Source organism: Aedes albopictus, chromosome 2, assembly GCF_035046485.1.
Source record: "Aedes albopictus strain Foshan chromosome 2, AalbF5, whole genome shotgun sequence".
NCBI classification, from domain to species: Eukaryota; Metazoa; Arthropoda; class Insecta; order Diptera; family Culicidae; genus Aedes; species Aedes albopictus.
The window spans coordinates 48,741,530-48,768,593 of record NC_085137.1 but is presented as its reverse complement, the minus strand read 5'-3'; the positions used below and the strand labels follow the sequence as shown (position 1 = coordinate 48,768,593).

Below are 27,064 nucleotides of genomic sequence, written 5' to 3'. Positions count from 1 at the left end.
TTTTGTTGAAGATCCAATAGTAAACAATAACAACTGTCGTGAGGTTATCACGGTTGTTTATCAATTCTCTTTTCACCCGTTCCCACAGATATCAACTGTGGTAAAAAGCTCTCGTAGAACATTTGTAAAGGCCCAATCTAATGATTTGAATTTGAGCTTTGCCAATGCGGCTAGCAGTGCGGCCAGATTCAATTATATAATAATATCATACCATTTCTCTATATATCGCTAATATATTATGTTATCTTTTAACGACTTCGGATGAAGAAACTTCAATACAGTATCAGTATCCAGTTTTCGGTGTTTTCATTGAACTTAAGGAAGTTTAAAACTTTTAGCAGATTTATTCCGATGTTCTTCCCGGAATGTCTCACAAAGGTTTCCAAGATTCATTCCTCCAGGATTTCTTCTAGTGCTCCTTTTGAGATTTCTACAAGAGCGATTGCTTATAATTTCCATAAAGTTCTTCCCGCGATTTCTTTCGTAGGTTTTCCAGGCTTTCTTTGGTAGTTGGTTTTGGGACTTTCGGTTCTGAGGTTTCTCTCAGAGAATTTCCCGAGATTACTCTGAAAGTAATACTATGGAATGTTGTACCTAAGATTCCGTGTTCCTTTTGACATTTATTTATTATTGAATAAACTTGGTGTTCAGTTCATCTGTTTTTATTTCGCCGAACAATTATCGAACTCGTTATTCAAAATGTGTAATTCCCGTTATATGTATTCACGATGCTTTTACCGGAATTTCTTCCTGGATTTATTCTCGATATACCTTCTTTAATAACCTACAAAATTCCTTGCAAAAATATCCTGGTAGGAATCCTGGTAGAATCTCGCAAGAAATCCCGGGAAGAACTGAAGAAACCACAAGAGAAACTTCGGAAGAAACCCAGAGTAAAACTGGGACATGTTGGACAAACTTCTGGGAGTAATCCCGGAAGCAACTATTTGCGAAATTTTGAAAGAAACTGAAAACCTTTAAGAAAATCTCAGAAAGAACTACGAAAAGAATCCCTTGATTAACAGCAACAGAAATCCCGGGAAATTATTTGTAAAAAATCCTGGAAGAACTTCTGCAAAAATCATCCAAGAATTCCGGGAAAGCTACAGGGTGCGGCAGGAAAAAATGCGAAAAGTTCAAGGCATTATTACACGCTAAATATGAGATATATATGACTATTTTTTCTTGACAGTGTATCAGTCAATGTCTATATTCTAGGTTTGAAAAATAAAAATGAACATATTTGATGTTTAACATGTGATAATGTAGGCCTAATAAGCGGATATCAATGAACTGCGCGCCCAATGGCCATTAAACAAAATGACTATAACAGTAACAAAATTAGCTCAAATTCGATGAACAACCAGACCACACTCATCCAGAGCCATGTAGTTTCACATACCAGATGAAATAAGTACATATATTTGATGATATTGCAGAGAAAATCAAAAATTTTGTTTTATCAGATGTGAAATTTAACGACCTGTGCGATTTTCTGCGGTTTGAAAATTCTGGTTGTCTTCATCTTCAGGCGCCGCCCTGTAAAGGTTAGTGACCAAAATGGGAAATTTTTTAATTAACTTTTCAGAAAACTAGCCTATTATAGATCATGGAACGTTGAAACATAGATTGGTTAATGCCAAATGGACGAAAATGAGGTTTGAAGTTGAAAAACACTTTCGCATTTTTTCCTGCCGCATACTGTATACCACAAAATTCTAAGAGAAATCTTTGAAAGCTTTTTCGGTTGGATCTCCGTGAGAAGTTCTAAAAAATTCTTGATTTTAATAGTGACGCAAATGACTAAACATGACGAAATAAGCTTTGACATAAACCTAAATGTGCCGCATTATTACACGTTTCATACTGTACAAGCAAAAATTTACAAGTTGATATAGTTTGAGTGCTTCTGCCCATAATTTACAAGTGTATAACTTATTAATCAATTCCTTTTCCTGTAAATTTACACGAGATAAAATAAGTTTGCACATAATTCTGTGCCATTTGTGTAGCTTTTATATGTCTATTCAAAATGACATACAATTACATGCTTTTTTTTTCGAAGTATGTGGGAGCAATACCGGGAAAATCTCTAGGAGAAATCTCAGGAGGTACTTTTGCAAAAAATCCTGGAAAACCCTAGTCGAAATCTTGGGAGGAAACCCTAGCAGAAATTTTAGAACAACCCCCAGAAATCTAGGCAGATACAGCGGAAAAATCTCGGAAGGAGCTCTGAGAGTAGATTAGAAGGTTAGGAGAAACTCTTGGAGCAATCCATAACGAATCTCCTGAAATGAAAATCCCTAGATAGATTCGAATAAAAACTCCCTGAGAAATTGTGCAAGAATTTAAACAAGGTATCGCGGTAGAATTCAAGTAAGGATCTCGGATAGAATTCCGAGTGAAATCTTCTTCATCTTTTTCCTTTTTATTCTGGTGTAACGTCCATACTGGGAAAACCTGACTCTCTAGTGTTTTATGAGCAATAACCGTTGATTATTAATTGAGAATTTCTATATCGTGTGGTAGGCACGAAGTTACTACATACACTCCCGTTCAAAAGTTTGGGGTCACCCCCTCAAAAACATGTCATTTTTTTAGGCTCATATCTTCGCCAATTTGCGTCCGACTTCAAAACCTTAGGTTTCATTCAAAAGATAATAAGTCAAAGAAACTTTAAACATGATTTAAAAAAAAAAATTCAAAAAATTTTGTATGTAAACTTAACCCAAAGTTGGCGAATTTTCTAGCAAATGAATATAAACTTACGGCAGTGTCGCTGGAAGTTGGGTCGACCAAATTTTAAGATGAGAGCGGTAATATGACCCATTTTCTATTAGCTTTCAGCTGCTTTTTACAGAACTTAGCTGAAAAATCTAGAAAAAAAGTTATTAAGTAAATTAATCCTTGATGTCATCGACCAAAAGTTTGGGGTCACCCCTCAATATGATGTATCGGCCAAAAGTTTGGGGTCACTTTCGTAAAACATGGAAAAGTGATTTGGTGATATCTTCGTCATCTATAGTTCAGTGTATAGTGTATAGTGTATATGCCCAAGGAAGTCAAGGAAATTTCCATTTCGAAAAGTTCCTGGACCGACCGTGAATCGAACCCATGACCCTCAGTACGACCATGCTAAATACCCATGCCTTTACAACTGAGGCTACACGTGAAAGTATATCGATGATCACTGAGGAGGATACAATTAAGTCAATAAATTCAAACCAATTAAATGGCATCCGAGGTCTGAGGAGTTTCCACTTTCCAGTCATGTCGCATCATAATTCTTCTCTAATTAAATCGAATAGCTAAGCCATCAATATTTCTCCAGCAAGTAAGATGTCTACTATTGTAGGAATGCTTTGCAGATGTTCACACAAGTTGATTTTTTTTTTTTTCAAATCGATCAACCCTCGAGGATTAATAACAATACGCAATAGCAATATTGATTGTAAAACTGAATAGCACTAACATTCTAACAGTAGATTGTAAGAAATTTATCAAACCTGGCAACAATTCTGCTATGAATACACAATTCGATGAATCCATCAAAAATTTTGCTAGAAGAAGCTGCCAACGAAATAGCCAGTAATTCTTATAAGTTTTCAACATTATATTTAGAAAGAAGCTCAATTACAAGAGTTTGCCAAAGATCATAATGAAAATACATAAAAAAAAACATCAGGAATATTCGAATGAGTGTTATCAGTTTTGTTCTTTTTTAGTTCCGCTCTACTATGCTTATCCTTTGACAGATACGCGTATTTCGACTACTACTTGTAATATGTGAAATAAATGATATGACATGAAAAAAATAAAACTCCCCTGGTGTTAGTTACCCACTGAGGAAGATTACAAATGGGAGTCGAAACACACGTATGTGTCGAAGAATAAGCATAACAGGGTGGAATTGAAAGGTACAAAATTGATAACTTTCATTCGAAGAGTGTATTCTGCTTAAAGGATCGGAAAGTTGGTCTAAGACCAGGAATCTATCAAGTGTCTCATCGCGAATTTATCCAGATGTTTTATATGATTCATACCATGAATCTTCGAAATTCGTTTGAGGAGTTCTGAATAAGCTTCAATAATCAATGTATTGACAAGTAATATTCTAAAGTTTTAGGTGCTGTCAATGCATCGATGATGCAGTACAAAGTGATTGATGTTTGAGAAATCTGTTTCAGGTATTGCCTGTGATGTGAAGTTTATCACTAAACCACCAACAACTATTGTTACTTAATCAAATTTTCTTTAGCACACAGATAACTTTTTGTTACGCATTGCTCTTATGGGATTGTTTAAAAGGTTCGTCATGATTGGTATCGACGTGCTATTGATTAGTGTTTCCATCAGAAGTTCGCTACATTTCAAAATAGGTTCAACAACTCCCGAAAGATCATCTAAAATCTGAAAAATAACGATAATTTTCTTAGTTCATCCATTACTGTATCAACTGTAAAATAGACTCTGCTGGTGAACCAGCAGGTTAGTTCACTACCAGTGTGATGAATGACGCAAGATAATATTGAACATGGCCTAATCGTTAACTAGAACTTGTTTCGTAAAACAATCCATTCATTGGATATGCTTACCAGCTGAACAACCCGCTCCAGTTTGGCCAGCAGGCCATCTCGTTTCTTGCTTGGGTTAGGTTCAGACCCTTGCACAACCTGTCAATCAGTCGCTCTGACATGTTTGGAAGTCAACAGCGTTTCGTAAACAAAGCATATTCTCGGCCCAAGAAAAATCCACAAATTACTTTGTTGATTACTTCCCTATCCCAACTGCAGTAGCAGCCGCAACATCACCCGGCTCCGAACTTCGAAGCCAACGAAATTATAACAAATTATTTCTCCGCTGATCCTTTGTTTACTACTCCGAACTTGGCGGTTGTTGCCCGGCCGTAAGGCCGCCACATCGCGAGAACCCAGTTCCAACGAAACCTCCGGCATTGAATGACACCCAAGACACAAGACGCTCTCTACACGACCGACGAGACGACGACTACGACGCGGGTTTCGTATTATTAGCCTGTTGTTTATACGTTGCGCTACCGCAGCAGCAGCGGCTCGAATCAAATTTCAAGTCAATTTAAAAATTCAGCGAAAAAATAATAATAAATCATAATAACAACAAAAGGCACGATATGTTGCAGCAGCAGCAGCAGCAGCACCAGCTGCTGTGTGCAGCAACCAACCCGGCTTTTCATTTGAATTAAACAAATACCGAGCGGCGGGCGATACCGATGGCTGACTGACGTCTGATTGATCCAAATTTTTCAATTGAGATTGAGACCTCCCCCCCTTCTAAACGTGGCCACCACGCGATCGTCGACTAATTGAGTGGACTCAATTAAGAGATCACATTTTGGCTGTTTGCGGGTAGTTGCCTTGAAATGACCAATTTGTTACTACAACATTCCGGTCCTGAATCGGATTTATAGAAACTAGACTCATATTTCTCAAATTTACGAAATCTCGTTACTGACTGGAAGCAACTGAACGTCTCCGGAGTTCTTCCAATCCTGCTTCGCCTTCGCCCTCTCCGACATCGTCGAATCGACGCAAATGCACAATTTCGTCGGAGCAGGTTTTGGTATCACCATTCCAATATATCAACTTGTTTTATGATTATTTTTCTGCTTGCTCGCTGTATCTCCTCCTAGTTTGTTGTGGTGAGCTGCTTCGTTCTCTTCGGGTTTCCTCCATTTGTTTACACCAGTCCACACAGAAAGCGTTTGGCTGGATGAACGGAGGAAACTCTATACCAAGTGCACCATGACGATGACGACGACGACGGAGTGTAAACCTGTTTGGATTCTTTCAGACGACCTAACTGTCTTGGGAGATATAGATTTTTTTAGGTTATGTGTATGATGGTAAACGTACACAGAGCAGTTGGGAAAATGTGTCCGCGCAAAAATTTACGAGTGGGATTTGCCTGGTATGTTGTTTTCGGTGGATACGGGACTAGGGGGATATGGATGATAAAAAGTGGATTTCACCAATCGAAAGAAGACGACACGATGTAACGGTGTTGAAGTGGTCGTAACGAAGTATGTACTGCCAGAGAATACATGTCAAAAACTTGATCAAATCGAGAAAAGTTTTACTTTGCAGTATGCGATTTGCCTTTTCTTACATCGTTGACATAGAAAGACGCGATAAACGCGCAATTATTAACCCTAGTAGGATGTTGGGGTCAATATGACCAGGGATTCCTTTTGGGATGTTCCCAGAATTCTTTTGGGATTCCTTCAAAATCCGTGATGAATGCTTCCAGAATCCTTCTGAGTTTCTTCAAGAACTATTCTAGGTTGCTTCAAGAATCCTTCTGGGATGCTTTTAAAATACTTTTGAAATGCTTCCATATTCCTTTAACCTTCCTTTTGCATTACATTGGCAGCAGCTCTCTGACGTAGTGCACGGTTTGGGTCAAAAATGACCCTAATGCCAAAGGAGGGTTAAGGATGCTTTCCGAATTCCTCCCGGATTCATCCAGATTTCTTCTGGGATGCTTGCAAAATTCTTCCGGGATGCTCCAGAATCTTTATAAAATCAGGGTGTCTACTCTTTAGAAATCATCTGAACACCTGAAATTTTCAGGAAATTATATGTACCAGGGAAAAATCTGAAATACTTGGGGAACTTATGGAGTGCTCGGGTGAATTTCGTAGCGGATAAAACAAATACTAAAAATCCATTATGGGAGAATTTCTTAACAAATTCTCAGAGAAATTCTGAAAAATAAATCTTGATTGCAGGATAATTTTCTGCAATAGTCTGGATTGGATTACCAAGTTGCATTCATCAGGAAAATACTGACTGTATATATAGTTCCAATTGCATATGCACATGCTTCAAAAAGAAATACAAAAAAAAAAAAAATTCCGAAAATATGTCTGGCTCATCTTGGAGAAAAAACAATTGTTTTTTTTAACTACTTGACGGAATCGTGGTACGCATCTTCAAAGAGTATCTGATACAATTTGAGAATGTTTTGTAACAAATTCTGGTGAAAATCCGGAATGATTTTCTACCGATTTCAGCTATAGAATTTTTAGACAATTCATGCCTGATACAAATCATGTTTTTTAATTGATCTAAGAACGAGGTAGCTCTGTATTAGAAGTTCTCAGCAGAATCAGTTGAGTAATTTAGCACATTATTGAACATTTGGATTATTGTATGCCGAATTCCTTGATATTTTTTCTGAAGTTTTGGAAGAAAATTCCGTTAAATATCACGAAACATTTTTGAAAAACTTTCAGTTATAGTTCTTGTTGCAATTCATCTAACAGAAAAATACCTACAAAGCATTCAGTTTTGTCCAAAAAATTCTGCGTTTTTCTTACAGATATTTTCGTAGGATTTCAACTAGGATTTATCCCAAATTCTCCATAAGAAATTCATAGTTGTAGCGGAGTTTCTCCTAGAATTTCCCTCGGTATTCCTCTTGGAGTTTTTACACGCTTTTTCTTTCGGTTATTCTTTATTCTTAAGATTTCTACTGAAGTTCATTCAACGATTTCTTAAGGAGTTTATTTCGCGGATTTTCTGCGAAAACGTTTTTTCGAAAGTTTTCGTGTAATTCCTTCAAGAAATTTCTAGCTTTCCACAAAAGCTGGGATATTTATAAAAGGTTATCGCAGTATTTATTTTGAAGTTTCACTTATATTCACCTGAGTTTCTTAGAGTTTTTTTTTGAGTTTTGTTTACCCTGGACTTTTTCCTAAGATTTTCCCGAAATACCTTCTCGAAATTCTACAGGAGCTCTGACTAATCTTTCTCATTGAATTCTTCCCGTGATTTCTTTCAGAGTCAGGCTTTCCTCATAGTTGTACCAGATTTCTTGCAGCGATTATTTTTCCACAGATTTTCTCTGGATTATTCGCAGAAGTCTTCCCGAAATCTTTATCGCTAATTGTGCCAAGTTTCTTAATGCTCCTTTTGGGTTTTCTTTAATAGCCACTCCCAGAGTTTTTGCAGGGATTTTTCAGAACTCGAAATTCCTTGTAAGTAATTCTACGATAATTATCCGAAGGAATCCAAGGAAAAATTTCGGGAAATTCTGCAAAATCTTATTGAAGAAATCTAGACAGGAACTTCAGAAAAAAAAAAACCTGAGAAAAATGAGATATCTCGGTCCAGGATTGGAACCTTCTTCAGGGGTCTACAATTTATTTACAATGAGGACAATAGTTGGACTTACATTTAACATATAAAATTTTCACTTGGTAAAACAATTTTACAAACATAAAAGGGGTTACATTTTTGGTCTGTTTGAAATTACTTACCAAGAAATGTTCGCTCTTGTACTGAAACTTTTAGCCTGTCGTGTTGTCCTTTTCGGTTAAACATTTGTGAAATCCTATTTTGTTTTATATTTTTGATTTCAACCTTCCATCCCAAACTTCAATTCTTCAGTAGAGGTAAAAGAAAACCAACAGCTTCTCGTGCATTAGAAAGCGGCCCACTCATAGATTCCATAATGAAAATCAGAAATTGCACCACATTTCAAAACTTGCATGAATATTAACTTTAACTTTCATATGAATATTAACTACTGATATTTTGCCAATATCATGGAGAGTTTTTCAGAAGAAGTAAGATTTTTGAAAGTTTGACAAGCTCTTAAAATATAACCTTTTGCGAATTTTGTTCCGAAAATATTAGAAACTGTTGTTGAGAACGGCGTGTTTCGCTCAAATAATGAGTTTAGGCTAAATTTCATAGGTTCTCTGCCATGGATTTTGAACTTGTGGCAGAACTATTATTTCCATTTTTTTAATAGGCTAAAAAATCCTTGTATTCGATATACTTTACATTCAGCACTTCTACCAGGTAACTAATCCACAAAATTTACACAGTTATTGCCTACAGTTTCTCTTAAAAGGAAGTGTTGCCTAAACTTTAGGAATTTCGCCATAAACTTCAGGGATTGTGCAAGATAATCGTCATTCTCCTAGCAATACTTTTGGGAATTCCTCTTAAAATATCTATTCTAAATCGGCTACAAATACTTGCACACATTGCTCAGAAAATCATGTCAGCAGGTTTTTCTTCATTGGCTTCCTAAGAAACTACGCAAGAAAAACTTAAAAAAAAATTAAGTTTTTCTACAACAAGAGCTCCAGTTTTTCGGAATTTCTTCCGAGAACCCTGAAATGCTTACAAATCATTCTGAAATTTCTCAAAATCCACGAGAAGTCTCAAATTCGACATGATTTTCAGGAAATCCCTAAGCTACAGAAAGAAACTCAATTTGGAAATTTGTCGAAACTGGTTCCTGGAGTTTTACAAGTAATTTGTCCGTGTTCGTGTCTAAGACTTCCACAATTCCTTACCTACACGCTAAAAAATTCGTTCTGATAAACGTGAACAAACAATCGCAAATATACACCGTGAACTGGAACTAGTTCCAGCTGTCAATATGGGCGTTCTAGAGACCGTGACATCTAGTTCACGGTGTACATATCTTATTGTTGTTATCGTTGCTATGCATAATTCCCGTTTGTTCTTGTTGCCGTGACTGAGAGTGCATGTATATAGGAACGGATTTTTTTTTGCGTGTACATATGTAACGGTTATTACATGTTTTATTTTTGTGTTAAACGTTGTGTTTTTAACTTGTAAAGATTTCCCCAGTAATAATGCACATTTATAGAGCTTTAGCAGAATGGAGGCCCGCAATCCTACTTCGATTGCCAACATTCAGGCCATTTCGGGCCGCGATTAAGTACTAGAGATGTAAACCTTTCCCTGGCACAGACTTCAAGTTATAGAACTCTAGTTATGAAACCCGAATTAGGATGCCCCCTTAGGATTGAAAATTCCTAGACAAAACTAGAGTAGTTTTCGGCAGTTTGTTAAATAAAATTCAGGAAAGTGTTTATGTTGCTTGTTTCCACTCTGTGTGTTTGATGGTCACCCGAAAAGGACGCAGCCAACGAAAGTTACTACCAATACCCTGCAACTTCACTTAGAAATCCTCTACTATAGATTAGCGAAAGTTACATATGTCGATTCGGCAACCCTGTTTATTTTGTTTACAACAGATGCTAACACTTGCCAGCAGCTAGATGTTCAAAATTTGTGCGTGACTTTGTTGTGGTTCAAGTTGTTTTATTTACGTATGTTAATTATAGCCGAACTTTTTTCCCCAAAATTATGAAAAAAATAGTAGCGCAATCGAAGAAATCTGAAGTGCATTGCAAAGTGTTGCGCTAATAATTTCGGCAGAAGTGAAGCAAGCAGCAGCAATTAAAGTTTTCACAAGAAGAGCAGGGACAAAAGCTTCTTCATGAGCATGAGCTCTTGAAAGCAAAATTAATTAAATATTATCAGAGATGAACCAGCCTAGGGCGGAAAATCTCTTTAATAAAGACAAAAAAAAATTAAATATTATCTTCCTGCCAAATTTATATAGGGGAACTTACGTATTCTCGGCAGTTTTGTTCTCTTCGTCATGTTTTTTTTTGAAATCTGGTGGTCTCAGAGTTGGCCTCAAATCCTTCCCAACCAAGCTGAGTTATATGTCAAAATTTCAGGCAATTCGGCCCACAAAAAAACCCCAAGACGAAGAGAACAAACCTACCGATAATACCCATCGTCACCCTATGCCATCAATTTCATGATAATAAAAATATAAAAAAATATTTTGTTTTTTTTTTCGATTGCAATACCGTTTGAACGCCTTCTACAAACGATAAACATGCTCATTTGGCTCACACTTTGACAGTTCTCCCTGCTCGATTGGCTCACAATAGCCGCCTCCGCATATCTCTATAATGTAGGATTACTAACTTCACTCACCGGAGGACTCCGCCCGTAAGCATGATGTTGGTAGCCATTGGTAGCGAATGGAGGCCATGTTTGAGTAGATCCTGGATTGATCGGGAAGAAAAGATCGGCCATTTGCCCAAGTAATCCCCCTAAAAGCTGTTCTCCAGTGGTTGCAGATACCTCGATTCGATTGGGCGACAAAGGTCACATCTAATGGGAAGAAGATGGACGGGATCGGCAGATGATGGCGGCAGGAGAAAGGGGCCACGAAGAAGGCAGAAGAAGGTCAGATTAGTATTAAGAAAGTGGGTGGAAGTAGAGTGAATGTAGATAGCTAGGGAAAGATAGAGGAAGTGCACTAAACCGTAACAAACAAGAGTATGAAAAGGCAATATCAAGTGTTTCCTGAATCCGCGAAACAGCAGGGATAAGCGTGCCGACCCTAGAGATTGAGGTCAATACAGAGTCTCATTAGCCGTTGGGAAGGGTCACCTTCTGTGACCCTCTTCTCAAGTCAAGCTTAGCTGTGGTGCAACCGCCTATATAATTTGCGCTAAAAGTACGCTGTAAATTTATCCACAATATTCTTAACCCTCCTTTGGAATTAGGGTCACTTTTGACCCAACCGTACACTACGTCAGCGATCTGCTACCAACGTGATGCAAAAGGAAGGTTAAAGAGGTCCAAATTGTTCTAGCCAGCGTCGCTATTGCTTATTTTTCGTATGACTTTTAAGCAGTGCTGAAAAAGTCATTTCGACATATCCAAATTCAACCACCTACAGTTCATCTTAGAAGCTGTACCTGAGAATATGGTATATGAAAAACTTGTGCGGCTAGACCAGTTCTACAATAAAGTCACGGAAAACCCGATCTTTTTCGGATATTTAAAGTAAATGTCACGGACTACCTTCGAAAAATGCCATTTGATATTCACCATGAATATCAATTGGCATTTTTCGAAGGTAGCCGTGACATTTACCCTAAATATTTAAAAAGTATCGGTTTTTCCGTGACTTTATTGTAGAACTGGTCTAGCCGCACAAGTTTTTCATATACCATATTCTCAGGTTCAGCTTCTGCAATGAGCTGTAGGTGGTTGAATTTGGAGTTGTTGAAATGACATTTTCAGGACTGCTTTTAAGTAACTATTCTCAAAAAAAAATGCTCAACACCCTAAATATTACGGTCTTGAAAACCATGTTTTTATATCCCAACGATTTTAAGGATTTTTCCAAGTGAAATAAAATCTGTTAGTTCCAGGTTGTTCTTTGCTCTTGTTCAATATTTTCAAAAAATCAAACATTTGGATTTTGTATTAAATCTTGAAAATTGTTGAAAATAAACTCTTGAATAATTTGCAGCCCGCAGTCTCTTTAAAAAAAACAATTTTGGCCCGCAAAGCTAGTTAGGCTGAGAATCACTGCTCCAGTCAATGAAGGATCAGTGTCTATCGATGAATCGCATATGAAGCGAATGAGTGATCCTCGCGATCAAGAGGCCGTGCTCAAAAAGCCACTTTCAATTTAAAAAAAAATCAGATTCATATTTACAAAACCCGTGATTCATACCAAACCAAAAAAATGATTACACTACGAGACGTCACTCTCAATGTCTTGCTTTCTCTTTGTCATGTTCATTCTCGGCGTTGTGTTGGTGGGTGACGGTATTCGTTTTCGCACTTACTGAACTTCATTAGGCTGATTTTTTTAGGCATTCCTCGGGGTTTTTCTTTAATTCCTCAGATAAAATCGCAAAGAATTGTACATAAACCTCGCAAAAAGGATCTCAAGGTTTTACTAAAAGAAATTTCAGGGTTGTACCCAAGAACATCCGTTAAAACTTCTTCTGAAAATTTCGTCAAGAATTTTTCAGGAAATTCCATGAATGTGTCTCAATCGGTAAATGAATCGCATAATAGACGTATAGAAACACATACATCATTTGTGATAGCACATGCATGTCTGGTGACTAAGAAGTAATAACGAAGCACTATAATTCACCTGGAGACGAATATAATGTCATTAAGGAGTGGACATGCTCTATATTGGCCGCCTAATAGTCCAAAGTGGCGAAATATAGTGCTAATGGTTACTAGGGTAGTTCAGAGGCAACCGTAGCAAGAATTGTGTTGTTGACATCCACACATGCTCGAGGCATGACACGTCAGTTTACCTTTTCAATTTTACGGAAACCAGCAAACACCTAGTTCATACATTTAGCTAGATAGAAGTTCCTCTTGCGAAATCAGGATCTTTATGGTTGTACGATTCCACTGGAACTTGACCCGCCTGTCTTGAGCTTAGTGTTTATTGAGAACTTTCACAGTTATCAGTTCAAGGGCTTTGCACATTGCTGACATTGCATGCATTTGCATATTGTTTCGCAAGCACAATGACACACTTTCGTCGAGCAGCCGAGAACACATCCCGATTGGAACTCGTCGCCACCAGATCGCCGCGTTGAGAGTATTAATGGTTTCTGAATTAGTACATTGTTCCATTCAACCCATAGTCATAAACAAAAAAGCACTCGATGATCGCTTTTCTGTCATAACACAGTCAACAACTAACTGTACTATTACTGCCGAAATGGTTGCTTTTCCTTTTACATAGGTACCTTCCAACAGCGACCCACGATAAAACCCAAACGAATGAGGTGATTCATATGCAAATGATAAAATACTCTACGCAGTTATTGTCCATTTAACTTCAACTTTGTATGCAAACTACCGCTGCCTCTGCCGGGGAAAACGGCGCTGGCGCTGATAGCGGCTATCACGGCAACGATGACTACACATTTAAAAACGTGTAAAACCCGTGGCACGCTCTCTCGGTAGAAAAATTGGGGTATTAAGCCGGTCGTTTTGCTGTTAGGGCAACGTTGCAGCATTTTGAGCGACTGGCAGCAACGCCAGCCGCTAGGATTAACCTTTTCAATTGTTATGAATCGCTTGTTTGCTTGCAGCAGCAGCAACAACGCTACTCGTTCTAAGTAGAGTTGCGACGCTTGCACTGTGTGTTCTGCATGCATCAGGTCGTCGAATGTTCGTTCCTACGTGCAACGAACATGGCGTAATCCCTGTAAAGCTGAAAATCCTTTGGCAAATACAGACAGTTGAAGTTCAAACACCCGAGGCAGCTTCAGAATGTATAGCACTAGCACTGCAAAGCAGACATTGATTTATAGGAAAGAATCCATGTCTAGGATTTGCGTCTTTTTTGGTTTTACTGTCGGGAATAGCCAAACGTCTGCTTCGGATCAAATGCATTCATGTATTGGAGCTTAAAATGGTCAGTGTGGCACCACCAAATCTGAAGAGGCGAGGCTAAAACCCTTTTCGAGAGTCGGTCGAGGGACATGGAAATTCATTTACTCCTTTTTGAGTTGTTTGCCATCAAAAAGGGTTTTCCGATTAAATTTGCATTTTATGCGGGCAGTCGAACCCGGCTTCCAACGCGCTTCACTTCTCATTCGAACCTTAATTTTGCACCATGTTGACCAAAGCTCGAAGAACGCAAACCAATGGGGTCGTGCGTTGTTGCTACTAGTCCTGTTGGTGGTTCATCGAAATTAGCATCTAAATATGTCTCACCGGTCGTCGGTATCGTGTCAGCAGCAGAGTGCTTGTAGAACTGGAAATGGTAATCAACCTCAAAACACTCGCACACACACACGTCAGTCAAACAAAACCGGCTATCCGGTGATGATAGAGTCATGGTCGCGCGAATGATGCGTCATTTCCATGTCGTCGTTGTCGCGTCAACCGTAGGCTATTATATGATTGAGGGAGATCGGATATCATCGCACACAGCTCCCCAAAGCCACCCACTCCGATGCGGAAGAGGTAACAGGTTGCTGACATCGCCGGATCATATTCGACACCATTGCGCCGCCGTTTACGACTTCGGGGAAGTCGTACTTATGATGTAGCCGAATCCGAGTCGGCTCACTTGACAGGTTCCGACTTTTGGTGCCGACTGTGCCGTGCCGTGCCGTCGAAGTAAATTGATGGGGCTATAAATACATCACGCATTGCACCTCAAGATCATGCTCAGGCAGATGATGAAGGTGTTGACGAACTGAAATGAGTTCGACGGTGGAATGGCATTCGGCCATGTAGTAGTGGAACAAAATTGATGAAGTAATATCATATAGGATTACTTATTGATTACATAACGACAAAAAAAAACTACATTTGAATCGGAAGCGGTTTAAAGTGAATCACAGAATTTCAGACATTAACACAATAAACCATTACGGGAAAAAAATCAACAGCTGTTTTTTTTTGTCGGTTATCAACAGTAACTGATTATGGTATAATTTTACGGTTTCCTGTGTGATTCATGAAACATCTGTGAAAAAATCGAGCGCAATTCAGTAATTTTAATGATCAAACATTTCATCTTCTTATATTACCGTAAAATTATCAGAAATCAGTTGAATTGTCTAGTATTTAAATTACCCACCGTGCTTTAAAAATCTCCTGTACACTATTCATTTGATTATATAATTTGTTTTTTTTTTCATTTAATTATATAATTTGTTTTCGTCTACACTATCTTCCACAGGTAACACTGATAAGATTGAGACTACATGTATGCATCTGAATATGGTGTATGGAAGAGTAATGCGAACTAGTGCAGGTATCAGGTATCACTAGGTCAGCTCCAGAGGCACGTTCTCCTCCATTTGGGAAAATTGTGCCATCGCCATGAACACGAGCCTATTCATCATTTACCTGATGGAGAAGGGAAGGAAAAAGGATAAAACTGGGGAAAGGACAGGTAAGGGAATAGGATCGTCATACACGCAAAAGATCACCACAATGGGTTGACATAGCGCACGCATACCAGGAACCTACATATTATGGAACTTGCATGAACCTAAAATCTTTTTCCATAGGTTTTCAGCCTATGATCTAACCTTTCAGAAAAGCCTTTGTTCAAAATATTCTATCGGTAAAAATTGAAATAAATCAAGTTTGAAGATTTTCTATCAAATGAGGTACATTCATAGCATAATTTTGTAAATCATCCCGAACTGCAAACAACAAGGCATCGTGCGTGACCTGTCACATACCCGATGGTCTCTTCTTAATTTTATAAACATTATATTCACTTGTCATTTCTCCGGCATTTGTGTTATATGATCAGCCCAAGGGGATCTGCCGTGGTTAATTAGCTCATTTTTTATTTTGTGGGCTTCGTGGTCATGCGATTAGTGGAGTTAAACGTTTAGGTGTATATGTAGTAAGTCTTGGAGTAAGACTCTGAAAAAACTTTTTGTGAATCGAAAAATTCCTAACTAGCTTCTGTGTGTTGTCTGTTATATGGTGGTTATATGGTGGTATTGAAAAGGACACTGTAACAACGCATAAGCGTATCACCTGAGAAGAACACTGTGATAACGCATAAAGCGTAAAGAGAGTCTATAGCTCTTTACTACAGCGGGTCAAGAACAACAGAACGTCCTGAAGATTTGTGTTTCTGAAGTCAGTTTCACTTAATAAGTGTTTTCCGAGTACTCGGAAACGCAGTTGCGCAAAAATTGGACAGTTACATATTAAATGATACGAAGTTCCATAATCGGATTCACAGATATCACAGGCAAATGAATCAGCTTGCTTAATATTCGCAATGTGATTGCTGAGTCGACAGTGGCCAGTCAATGCTTTGACCAGCATGCTGCAATTCTTCTTTGATAGATACTTTGCCACCCCTAGAGATGGCTCAGTAGAGTTCAATTTTGTTTGACTCCAAACTATTCCAGTATTGTTTGTGCTGAGTGGCAGCCCAGGTGTCAATCTGAAGCTTTACCCAACACTTGGATACCGGAATAGCTGGCGCAGGGCCAATGAAGTCATGTGATGCTCCAGTGCGAGCTAACTCATCAGCCAATTCATTTCCAGCGATGGAAGAATGACCAGGTACTTACCCATACAAGGTGAACAGCGTTTGCTGAATTCAGCTCCTCGATTTGAGTTCGACAAGCGATAACTATCTTCGACCGAAGCAAGTGCTTTAATAGCAGCCTGGCTATCTGAACAGAAGTATGTTACTTTGCCCATTACGTGCTGCTGAAGTGCTGATTGCACTCCGCACATAAGAGCAAAGATTTCGGACTGAAAAACGGTGCAGTGTTTACCAAGTGAGTAAGACTGATACAGCCTTAGCTCACGAGAATAAACACCAGCACCTGCTCGACCTTCGAGAAGGAAGCCATCAGTGTAACATACGATGCCGTCTGAAATACTAGTTTCCTCTAGTAAGCCGAGTACCCATATAGACGGTAAGTGCAAGAAAGTGCTTTTTGTTTGAGATGAATGTGTAGTGGTGAAACGTCAAAGAGAACTTCGAACGCTACGTGGGTGTTGAAAAGAACGCTCCAGACATCGCCATTAAGCACATCCTTTGGAGATGAGCTAATTTTGATTGGACCGTTCTCACTTCGCCCTTTTGCCACCACACAAGACAACCATAGACCAATATTGGACGAACAACAGTTGTATAAATCCATTTGATATACTTGGGTTTTAGACCCCAAGTTAGTTGTATCAAAGGTTCGCCGGCATTACCCGAAGGCCATACAAGCATTCTTGATTCTGAACTCAACATGAGGTATCCAGGAAAGCTTGGAATCATGTTACCTGTTCAGGCACATCGATTTCAGAATCAAAGAGACGCAAAGGTCGAACGCCATTACGGTTTCGCCTTTCCGTAAAAAGAACAATAGATGTTTTACTCGGATTTACCGAAAGGCCATATTGGCGACACCAACCCTCAACTACCTGAAGAGCGCTTTGCATCAGGTCGAAAAGGGTGCTGATGCACATACCGACTAACAATGTTAGGTAGTCGTCGGCAAAACCATAAGTAGGAAAACAGCTATTGTTGAGTTGCCTCAATAGCGAATCTGCTACGAGATTCACAAAAGTGGTGATAAGACTTCCACAAACACTCAATTTCCTAATCGCCGCTTGCCGCAATGTCGAGAAGAGATGTCGGTTTTTAAGCATTTGGTGAATCCAATTGGAAATCATTAGAGATATACCATTACCCCGTGCGGCTTTCAATATTATGGCATCGAAAGGCACGTTGTCAAATATCTAAGAAAATACCCAAGCAGGATTGCTTTTGAGCGAATGCCTTCTCGATATTGTAAATAACTTTGTGTAAAAGAGTCACAGTGGACTTTCCAGATTGGTAAGCATGTTGGTTCACATGAAGAGGCACATTGGCCAGATGAACATCACGGATGTGATGATCGACAATGCGTTCTAAGCATTTCAGAAGAAAAGAGGTCAAACTGATAGGTCTGAAGCTCTTTGCTTCTTCATACGACGCACGACGCACTTTCGGAATAGACTTTACAGAAATATCGCGCCAGGATTAGGGAATATACCCTGTAGCAAAACCGCAAACAAGTAGTTGTTTCAAAACATGTTTGAAATGATCAAATCCCTTCTGAAGCAAAATTGAATAAATCCCATCTGCCCCAGGAGATTTCGATGGAGTAAAGCTAGTAAATGCCCATTCAATCGATTCTAAAGTTATGCTACTCCGAGCCGAAGCTAAAGAATCATAACTACAAGAAAAGACATCAGGTTCATCCGAAGATGTAATTATCCACACATCCGGGAAAGTGTGTACTGAATAAACATTCCAAAACTTCCTCATCAGAGGAAGTTGAATCACCATTTGGCAAACGAAGTTCGTTCACTTGAAAATCCTTAGATTTTGTTTAACCGACTGGCTTCACTCAGACTAGAAACATTTGTACAAAGGTTTTTCCAGCCGGATCGTTCATCAGACCGAAGAGCTTTCTGGTAGAACTTGCGAGCCGACCTGAAAGCCTCCGATCCAGCAGAACGTCGTCTGTTCCAACTCTTTCTACATTGTTTCTTGAGCTTCGCCAGATCAGAGTTCCACCAAGAGGTTCCTCTTGTGGTCTTCACAGACCGCAGAGGGCAAGCTTCTTCAAAAGTTTCCATGATGAAGGCCATTGTAGCATCAACGGCATCATCTAAATCACTTGGAGTGTCAATTCATGGTGAGTATCCATGAAATTTGGCTGTAACAAATCGGTAAAGAGATCCCAGTTGGTTGACCGGGGGTTCCTGAAACACAAAGTTGGCGAAGTAACATTCACATGTTCTAAAAAGATGTAGCGATGGTCAGATAAAGATTCTTCATCTGACACATGCCAATTGGTCATTTTGTGACTAATTCTGCTAAAGCAAAGCGTTATGTCTAACACATCCTCTCTAGCAGGTATCATGAAGATTGGGCGGTTGCCTATGTTAAGTAATCCAAGATCTGTACTACTTAAGTATTCCATCAAACTGGATCCTCTCAAATTGATGTCTGAGCTGCCCCAGATTATATGGTGAGCATTAGCATCACTACCAAACGAAGGCTTTTTGAAGTGCATTATGCAATGACTTGCTTGAAAGCATCCTTAGGGCATGGTTCATCATGCGGTAAATACACCGAACAGTAAACGTATTTCCTGTCGAGGTTTCCAACAGATACATCGATTATGATAGCACATACATCTCTAGTAGTTAGTTCAGAGATGAGTGTAGCAACGATTGCGTTGTTGACAAGCACACATACTCGATGCATGACACGTGAGTTTGCTATTTCATGTTTACTGAATTTAGCAGACACCGAATTCACAAGGTTTCCTAGATAGAAATTCCCCTTACGAAAGTAAGGTTTTTGGACTAACACCACTTGGGCTGTACCATTTTGCATAAGTCTGCAAAGATTGATCGTCGTTGTTCTTTTGTGCTGAAGATTGATCTGAGCTATCCTAACCGTAGCCACTACCCAAACTAGGCAAGATTAAACTCTTAACAATCACAGCACAAAAAAGAATAGCAACAATAAAGCCAGATCGGTATCGATTTGAATGTGCCAAAGGCGAGGATGCAAAGAATACACTGTGTAAAACGCATAATGCGAAACCATATAGGTGAAAATTCAAACTAATTAATAACATCTTCATAATCCCGTCTTATTCAGCCTCAAGTATGAGATTGAAGAAGGGCAGTTGATTGTCTCGGAGAAACACAAGGTTCACCGCGCTATTGCTCCGGTTAGCGCAGTAAGGGTTAACTGAGTACTGTGGAGGGTGCCCTGGTACTCCACAGGCTCCGTTTGCGATTCATTCCTAGGCACGGTAAGCATAAAGCCGCATAACACCTTGAAGTAGGGGTCACCTGATTAGTGGACTGCTACCACTGGAACAGGCGGTCCGTAGTGCTATTCTTAGCCAGTTGAACCAACCGCTACCGACACTACACAACTATCTAGGCTTATCGGGAAAATATTGGTGATCAACTTGATATGGGTCCGAAAAGCCGTGTTTCTATTTCCAATGGGTCACATCAACCTCCATTTATCGACGTCGCTCACAATCTCACCAAGCACATTGACTGGGCGAAGTACGCAGAAGCAATTATCGACGCTGAGCAATCGGTAGAAGTCTGTCCATCGCGGGAAGAGTATCGATTTCTAACTAAACTGATCATCAGGCGCGCTTCAGACACAACGTCGACAAGTGCCAGGTCTGTCGATTCGCAGGAAACCCCCCAATCCATGGTGGGATAGTGAGTGCACAGAGGTCTATCGCGAGAAATCCGCGGCGTTCAAAGAGTTTCGGAAACGCGGTTCGGTCGAAAACCTTAAGCGGTACGCTTTCCTTGAAAGCAAGCTTAAAAACTTGGTCAAGGCGAAGAAAAAGGTTATTGGCGTCGGTTCGGCGAAAGTTTGTCGCGCGAGACATCGATGAGAACTCTTTGGGACGTCGGGAGAAGAATACGTAACGCGGCGTTGGTTAACGAGGATCGAGATAGCTCTCTTCGATGGATCCTCAAGTTCGCAAAAGAAAGTTTGTTCTGATTCCGTACCAGTGGAGTAAATAACTCGTGGCGTTTCCGTTTTCGATGGCTGAATTCTCGCTTGCTCTTTTTTCATGTAACAATTCCGCTCCAGAAATGTATCGAATCAAGTTCAACTTGCTTGAGAACCTTTCAGACGTCGCTAAGAGCCGCTTGTTGAACTTGTTCAATCAGCTACTGGACAACAACACCGTTCCGGATGATTGGAGGCAAGTGAGAGTGATAGCTATTCAAAAACCCGGGAAACCCGCGTCGGATCATAACTGGTATCGTGCAATCGCGAAGTTGTCTTGCCAATGGAAGTTGTTGGAGAAGATGGTTCCCTTTCGAATGGACAAATGGGTTGAATCGAAGGGCATGTTCTCAGATACAGATGCCTTTGCTTAAAAGCAGCAAATGGGCTCAGTGTTTTTGGATGTTAAGGAGGCGTCTGATTCAGTTTGTCGATGTTCTTTCCGACAAACTACACGAAAGTGGACTTACACCAATGTTGAACAACTTTTTTGTGAAATTTGCTGTTTGAGAAGCAGACGAGTTTTGCTCATGGCGACTTAACAGTTTCACGAATTAGCTACATGGGCCTCCTCCAGGGTTCATGTCTAAGCCCCCTTCTTTACAATTTTTATGTCAGAAAGTCTCATGGAAAATTGCACGTTAAGACAGCTTGCGGATGACTGGTTGTTTCTATAACGGGATCAATAGCAGTCGATCTGCAAGGTCCACTACAAGATACTTTGGACAATTTGTCTATTCAAGCTGGGTATCGAATTCTCTCCCAAGAAAACTAAGATGGTTGTCTTTGCTAAAAAACATAAACCGGCAAAGTTTCCGCTCGTTCTGATGGATAAGAAAATCACTCATAGCATGTCTTCTCTATATCTCGGCGTCTGGTTCGACTCCAAATGCAACCGGGGGAAGCATATTGTGTATCTGGTACAGAAGTGCCAAAACAGAATCAACTTTATGCGAACTTACTATAACCGGAACATAGTAAGGAGCGAACCCGGAAGATCTGATCAGGCTGTACCAAACAAGTACCGATGCCTTCGGATCGCGTTAGGTTGCATGAACTCCACTCACACAATGAGTTTAGAAGTACTTGCTGGTGTACTGCCTCTGACAGACCGCTTTGTGGGGTTGTCGTTCCGGTTCCTCATCCGATGCGAGGTTGCAAATCCGTTAGTCATGGGAAACTTCGAAATGCTGCTCGAAGAGAATCCTCAATCTTGCTTTTTGAGTATGTACTACTGGAGATAAGCTGCTCTCCGGTTAACACCAACCGTGACAACTTCTCAGACCTTGACACTTCCTCTATAGAGTTTGATCTCTCTATGAAGAATGAGATCACCGGAAATTTTTCATTCCGTATATACCTATTCCACAATTTCTTGTAAGTAAGTTGGCGCATGCTAGCGGGGACAGGCAGTTCTTCACAGATGGTTCAAAAGCCGATGATTCGACTGGTGTCTTCAACGATTTTCATAGCGCCACCTTCATGCTTCAAAACCCCTGTTCTGTATACGTTACGGAGCTAGCAGCTATATATTACACCTTAGAGTACATTGGCACTCTTCCACCTATGCACTACTTAGTTTTTACCGACAGTATAAGCTCTCTGGAGGCTGTTGCTAGACCATGAAACTGATGAGGCGCTCAGCGTACCTCCTGAATGGAATACGCCAAGTCTTGAGTGCTTGTCCAAACGCTCATACACCATCACCATAGCTTCGATCCCTTCACATTGCTCGATTCGGAGCAATGAGAAAGCGGACTCTCTGGCTAAGGTGGGCGCTAGCGAAGGCGATATTTACGAGCGACAAATCGTCTTCGAAGATTTTTTTTGCATTGGCATGTCAGGAGACCTTGATCAGCTGACAACACAAATGGAGAGATGGGTAGATGGTTGCACTCTATCATCGCACAGGTGTCGAAGAAACCATGGTTAACAGGGTTGAATTTAGGCCACGATTTCATTCGTGTAATGTGTCGGCTACGTAATAAATTTTACCTTTTTTTCAAATGATTCAAATGTAATATTTTTGTTAAGGTCTAAACCATTATCCTTCTTGTTCCGAGCTCTACATTTCTCAAACTTGGTAGTTATTAGTTAAACTAGATTAACAAGCAATAATTTTGTGCAGCTGTGGCTAACTTTGTTCCTCACTCTCTCGAACAATTTCAGTTTTAATTTCGAGTGGCGGATTACCAAGAGATGAATGTTCTTTACAGTTCTGATAGTCGCCACCACCCAGATTGATTCATTGTCAGTAACTTTCCACTTACAAACCGCATTAACCGCAAAGGGCGTGCAACTGTGTTCATTCAACATCAACGCCCATTCCATCCAAGCTACCTCCAGCAGCAGGCATGCTACACCGACAATCCTCAGGTGAATAATCTCTCAATTTGTGCGTGATTGCAAAGTTATAAATTCCACCCGGGCAACCAAGGCAAGCAATCGATTTCTCAGAACCAAATCAACCGGTGCGCAATGCATCACCACATAGGCCTCGAAGGAATTCATCGCTCGCCGCCGTCTGATGGGAACTGGGAATAATGGATTCAGGCTTTCTCGCACCGAGCAATAAATTCATTTTGCATAACTTTCAATTATGTTCGGGCAGCTCCATGTGCATGTGTTCTCCCTCTCTCTCGCTCACAATTGCACAAATACTCGCCGTGCCCCCGACATTTCTTCTCACCTGGCATATCGTCTGACGACGAGTTCAATTTCGATTTCATCCATACCGCACAGGTTTGGAGTTTTGCCCTTTCGGTTTCGATTCGATTCACACAGCAACAGCCAGCCGCTGCAACCATCAGCCAAGAAAAGCGATGCAAATGAAAAAGACAGATGAAAATTCCCTTTCTTCTTTGGTTGGCAGCTTCTGTCTGAGGCGGCCGGCCGGGCCGACCCGTATTGTTCGTTACGCATCCACCATAGCAGCAGCATACGGATCGACGCGCGCGCAATGGCCTCAGCAGAGAGTTGTCGTTGCATAACGTTGCACTGTTTACACGCATTTACCTACCGTTGTTGTTGGTTGCTGCTTCGGCTGCTGACTGCTGTTACTGAATGCAACAATATGCAAAATCGAGAATATGAATAATGACCACTCGGGTTGCGGGGAGTAGCATACCTACCTGCATATCCCTTTGTGGTCAGGGTTTGTGCTGTGTGCACCCATGCATTGCAATGCGGGCTGGTATGCAAATTATGACTGGTGCGTTCTTACGGGAGAATTGCAGTACCTCTTTATCAGTGCTGGACCCATCTTAAAAAGATTGCTGTTACGAAATGCGTGGTGTTCCATGAAACAGAGCTATTTGCAATCGTGAGGCAGTGGTTACCAAACATTGTTGACACCTTCCACCCTTTTTGATGTTTGAACAAATGGCATTCACCTACCTGGATGAAGTCATATAGAGAGGCCACTCCTGTTTGTACCCGCAATCATGTACTTTGGTTTGGTCGAGTTTATTGTCACGCATATCCTTGTTGTCTTCCTCGTCAGAGGAGCAAAAGCTTCCTTGACTGCTCTAAGATCGATGCTGATGAGATTAATGTCGTCCGCAAAGCCGAGGAGGATATGCGACCATATGATGATTGTGCTATTCCTTTGTACTCCAGGCTTCCCAATCGCTTGTTAAACAGTACATTTGAAACTACTCCACCATGCTTCAAGCCATCCGAGGTTATAATACTCCTGCAGATATTATTGCTGGATTTACTCATGCAATAGGACATATCAGTTAAGTTGATGTACTAGAAACTAGAAAAAAAAACTTAGGGCAACAGTGTCGTTGTTTTCTCCGTTTCTTGCGACATAAACAACATAGTTAACCAAAGTTTTTCTCAAACAGCATCAAATTAGGTAAGGAATCATAATACCCACTCTTTTTGCACCATTTCATTGCAGAAACGGAGAATTGACCTTCTCACCATACGAAAATTCAGTTCACTACTACAAATCTAGTACTACTCCGAACGTGCCCCATTACAGCTGAGATTCATTCAGTAATTCTTGCTGGAATTACTCAAGGAATACTACTGGGATTCATTCAGGAATTTCTGGTGGAATTCACCAGTTAGTCTTGTTGGAATTCCTCAGACAATTCCTCCTCCAGAAATTCTTGGCGGACTTCTAAGAGCAATTACTGAAGAAATATCAGCTGATATTGTTTGAGAAATTCCAGCAAGAATTCATGAAAACATATTATGTATTAGGAATATCTGAAGGTATCCTAGCACGAATTTCAGCTGAAGTTCCAAGATAAATTTCTAAAGAAATTCATGAGACATCTCTGGAGAAATCACAAAGGGAATTTCTATTGAAACCCTTGGTGGAATTACAGTCAGGATTTGCACAGGAATCCCATCAGAAATTTGTAAAGGAATTGCACAGACTTTTCCTTGGATTCCTCCAACAGTTCCTCTTTGTATTTCTCTGCGGATTTCCCCAAGAGTTGCACAGGAACTCCTTTAGGAAATATTCTCGATGGGCCAACTGGGATTTCTGCAAAAGTTCTTCTTGTGATTTTTACAAGGATTTTTCAAAAGACTCCACAAGTTCCACATCAAATTTCCCCAAAAATGCCTGGTGTGTTTTCTTTAGGGAATCCTCATGTCGTTCCTCCAGTAATACCTCTTGTAATTTATCCAACAATGCTTCTGGATTTTCACAAATTATTTTTGATAGGATCCATCTAGCAAACACTGCTGTCACTTCTCCATGGGTTTCTCCAGAAATTTACCCGGTAATTTTTTTTCCATGAATTTCTTCAAACTTTCTCTAGGGATTTTTCCAGGTGTTCTTCTTTGTTTCCTTTGATAATTTATGTTGACAGTGCTCCTGGAATGCTGATGAGGTTTCTCCAGGATTTCCTCTAGGAAGTCTTGCTGGGATTCCTCGAGAGATTCCTGACGGAAATTCTTCAATTCCTGGAGGATTCCTAAGGATTCCAATAACTGCAAAATTACCATCTGGAAATGCTTGTGAAATCCTAGCAAGAATGCTTGGGATAATCCTGGTATGAGTTCCTGAAGGAACCCCAGCAAGAATTCTCGGAGGTATTGCGAGATGAATTCCTAGAGGAATCGTTGATAAAATCCCTAAAGGAATCATCAGAACAATTTCTGGAGGAATCTTTGGCTAGTCAATGGAAGAATCTCAGCAGAAATTTCTTGCAGTTTCGCAGTTTGGAAGAATTCAAAAAGGATTTCCCAAATCATTAATCTAGCAATTCTAGCAGGGATGACTGCTGGGGCTCCTCCGAAAATTCCTCTTAGGATCCCTCCAGGATTTCTTCCTGGGAATCTTCTCCAGGGATTCCTCTCGGAATTCCTCTTGTAATACATCCAGTAAACAGCAGGGATTCCTTCAAATACTCCTTCTAGAATTTCTTCGGAAATTCTTGCTGATATTTCCAAACATTTCAAGCAGGAATAGGGGTTTGAACTTCTTGGGTACTCTCGTCAATTCCTGGCACCCTACAGCAAAACAAATCAAAATATCACTTGCCGCATATTTTCCAAACGCACTTCCGTAGGTAATCATCTCCCGCAACATTTTCGCAACGAGATCCACAGTCAATAAGCTACACGTTCACTTTGAAGCCGCACAAGTGGTCAAAACAATTATTACACGCAGGCGAGCCCGAGCAGAAGAAAATATCAACAGCCTAAAAAAATATGTTATTTTGGCTTAATAACTGGAGAATGGAATCAGTAATTTTTATGTTATTAGCATAACAAATTATGTTCTAAATTTGTCTGTCATAAGCGGCAAAATAACAAATATCATAACAAAAAAATGTTCCTGGAAGACTAATTCAATAACATGTTTTGTTAGATCAATTACAACTTAATAACAGGTAATTTGTGAACTTGATATTGTTGTGTTATTGTTCATCACATATTTGTACATTCTCGATAGTAGAATAATAACAAAAATTGTTCTCCATTACTTACCTTACCGGTCAGGCTAAGGCCGGGGTGGCCTCTGCTGTACATAGTAGCCGCCTCCATTCCACTCGGTCCATGGCTGTTTGTCTCCAGTTCCGCACTCTGCGTAGGGTCCGCAGATCGTCCTCCACTTGGTCGACCCACCTAGCTCGCTGCGCTCCACGTCGTCTTGTACCGGTCGGATGACTCTCGAGAACCATTTTAGTCGGGTTGCTATCCGACATCCTGATGACGTGACCCGCCCACCGTAGCCTCCCGATTTTCGCGGTATGGACGATGGTTGGTTCTCCCAGCAGCTGATGCAGCTCGTGGTTCATTCGCCTTCTCCAAGTCCCGTCTTCCATCTGCACTCCGCCGTAGATGGTACGCAACACCTTCCGTTCGAAAACTCCAAGGGCGCGTTGGT

At 40.3% G+C, this 27,064-nt stretch overlaps 1 long non-coding RNA gene across 1 annotated transcript in view; it reads left to right on the top strand.

Moving 5' to 3' along the window:
• The window catches only part of LOC134287584 (uncharacterized), a 90,120-nt gene that overhangs the window by 24,046 nt on the left and 39,010 nt on the right, over positions 1 to 27,064 (top strand). Inside the window, exon 2 of the long non-coding RNA XR_009997389.1 lies at positions 15,358 to 15,573. This is a non-coding gene — a long non-coding RNA (uncharacterized LOC134287584). The remainder of the gene's footprint in view (positions 1 to 15,357; positions 15,574 to 27,064) is intronic.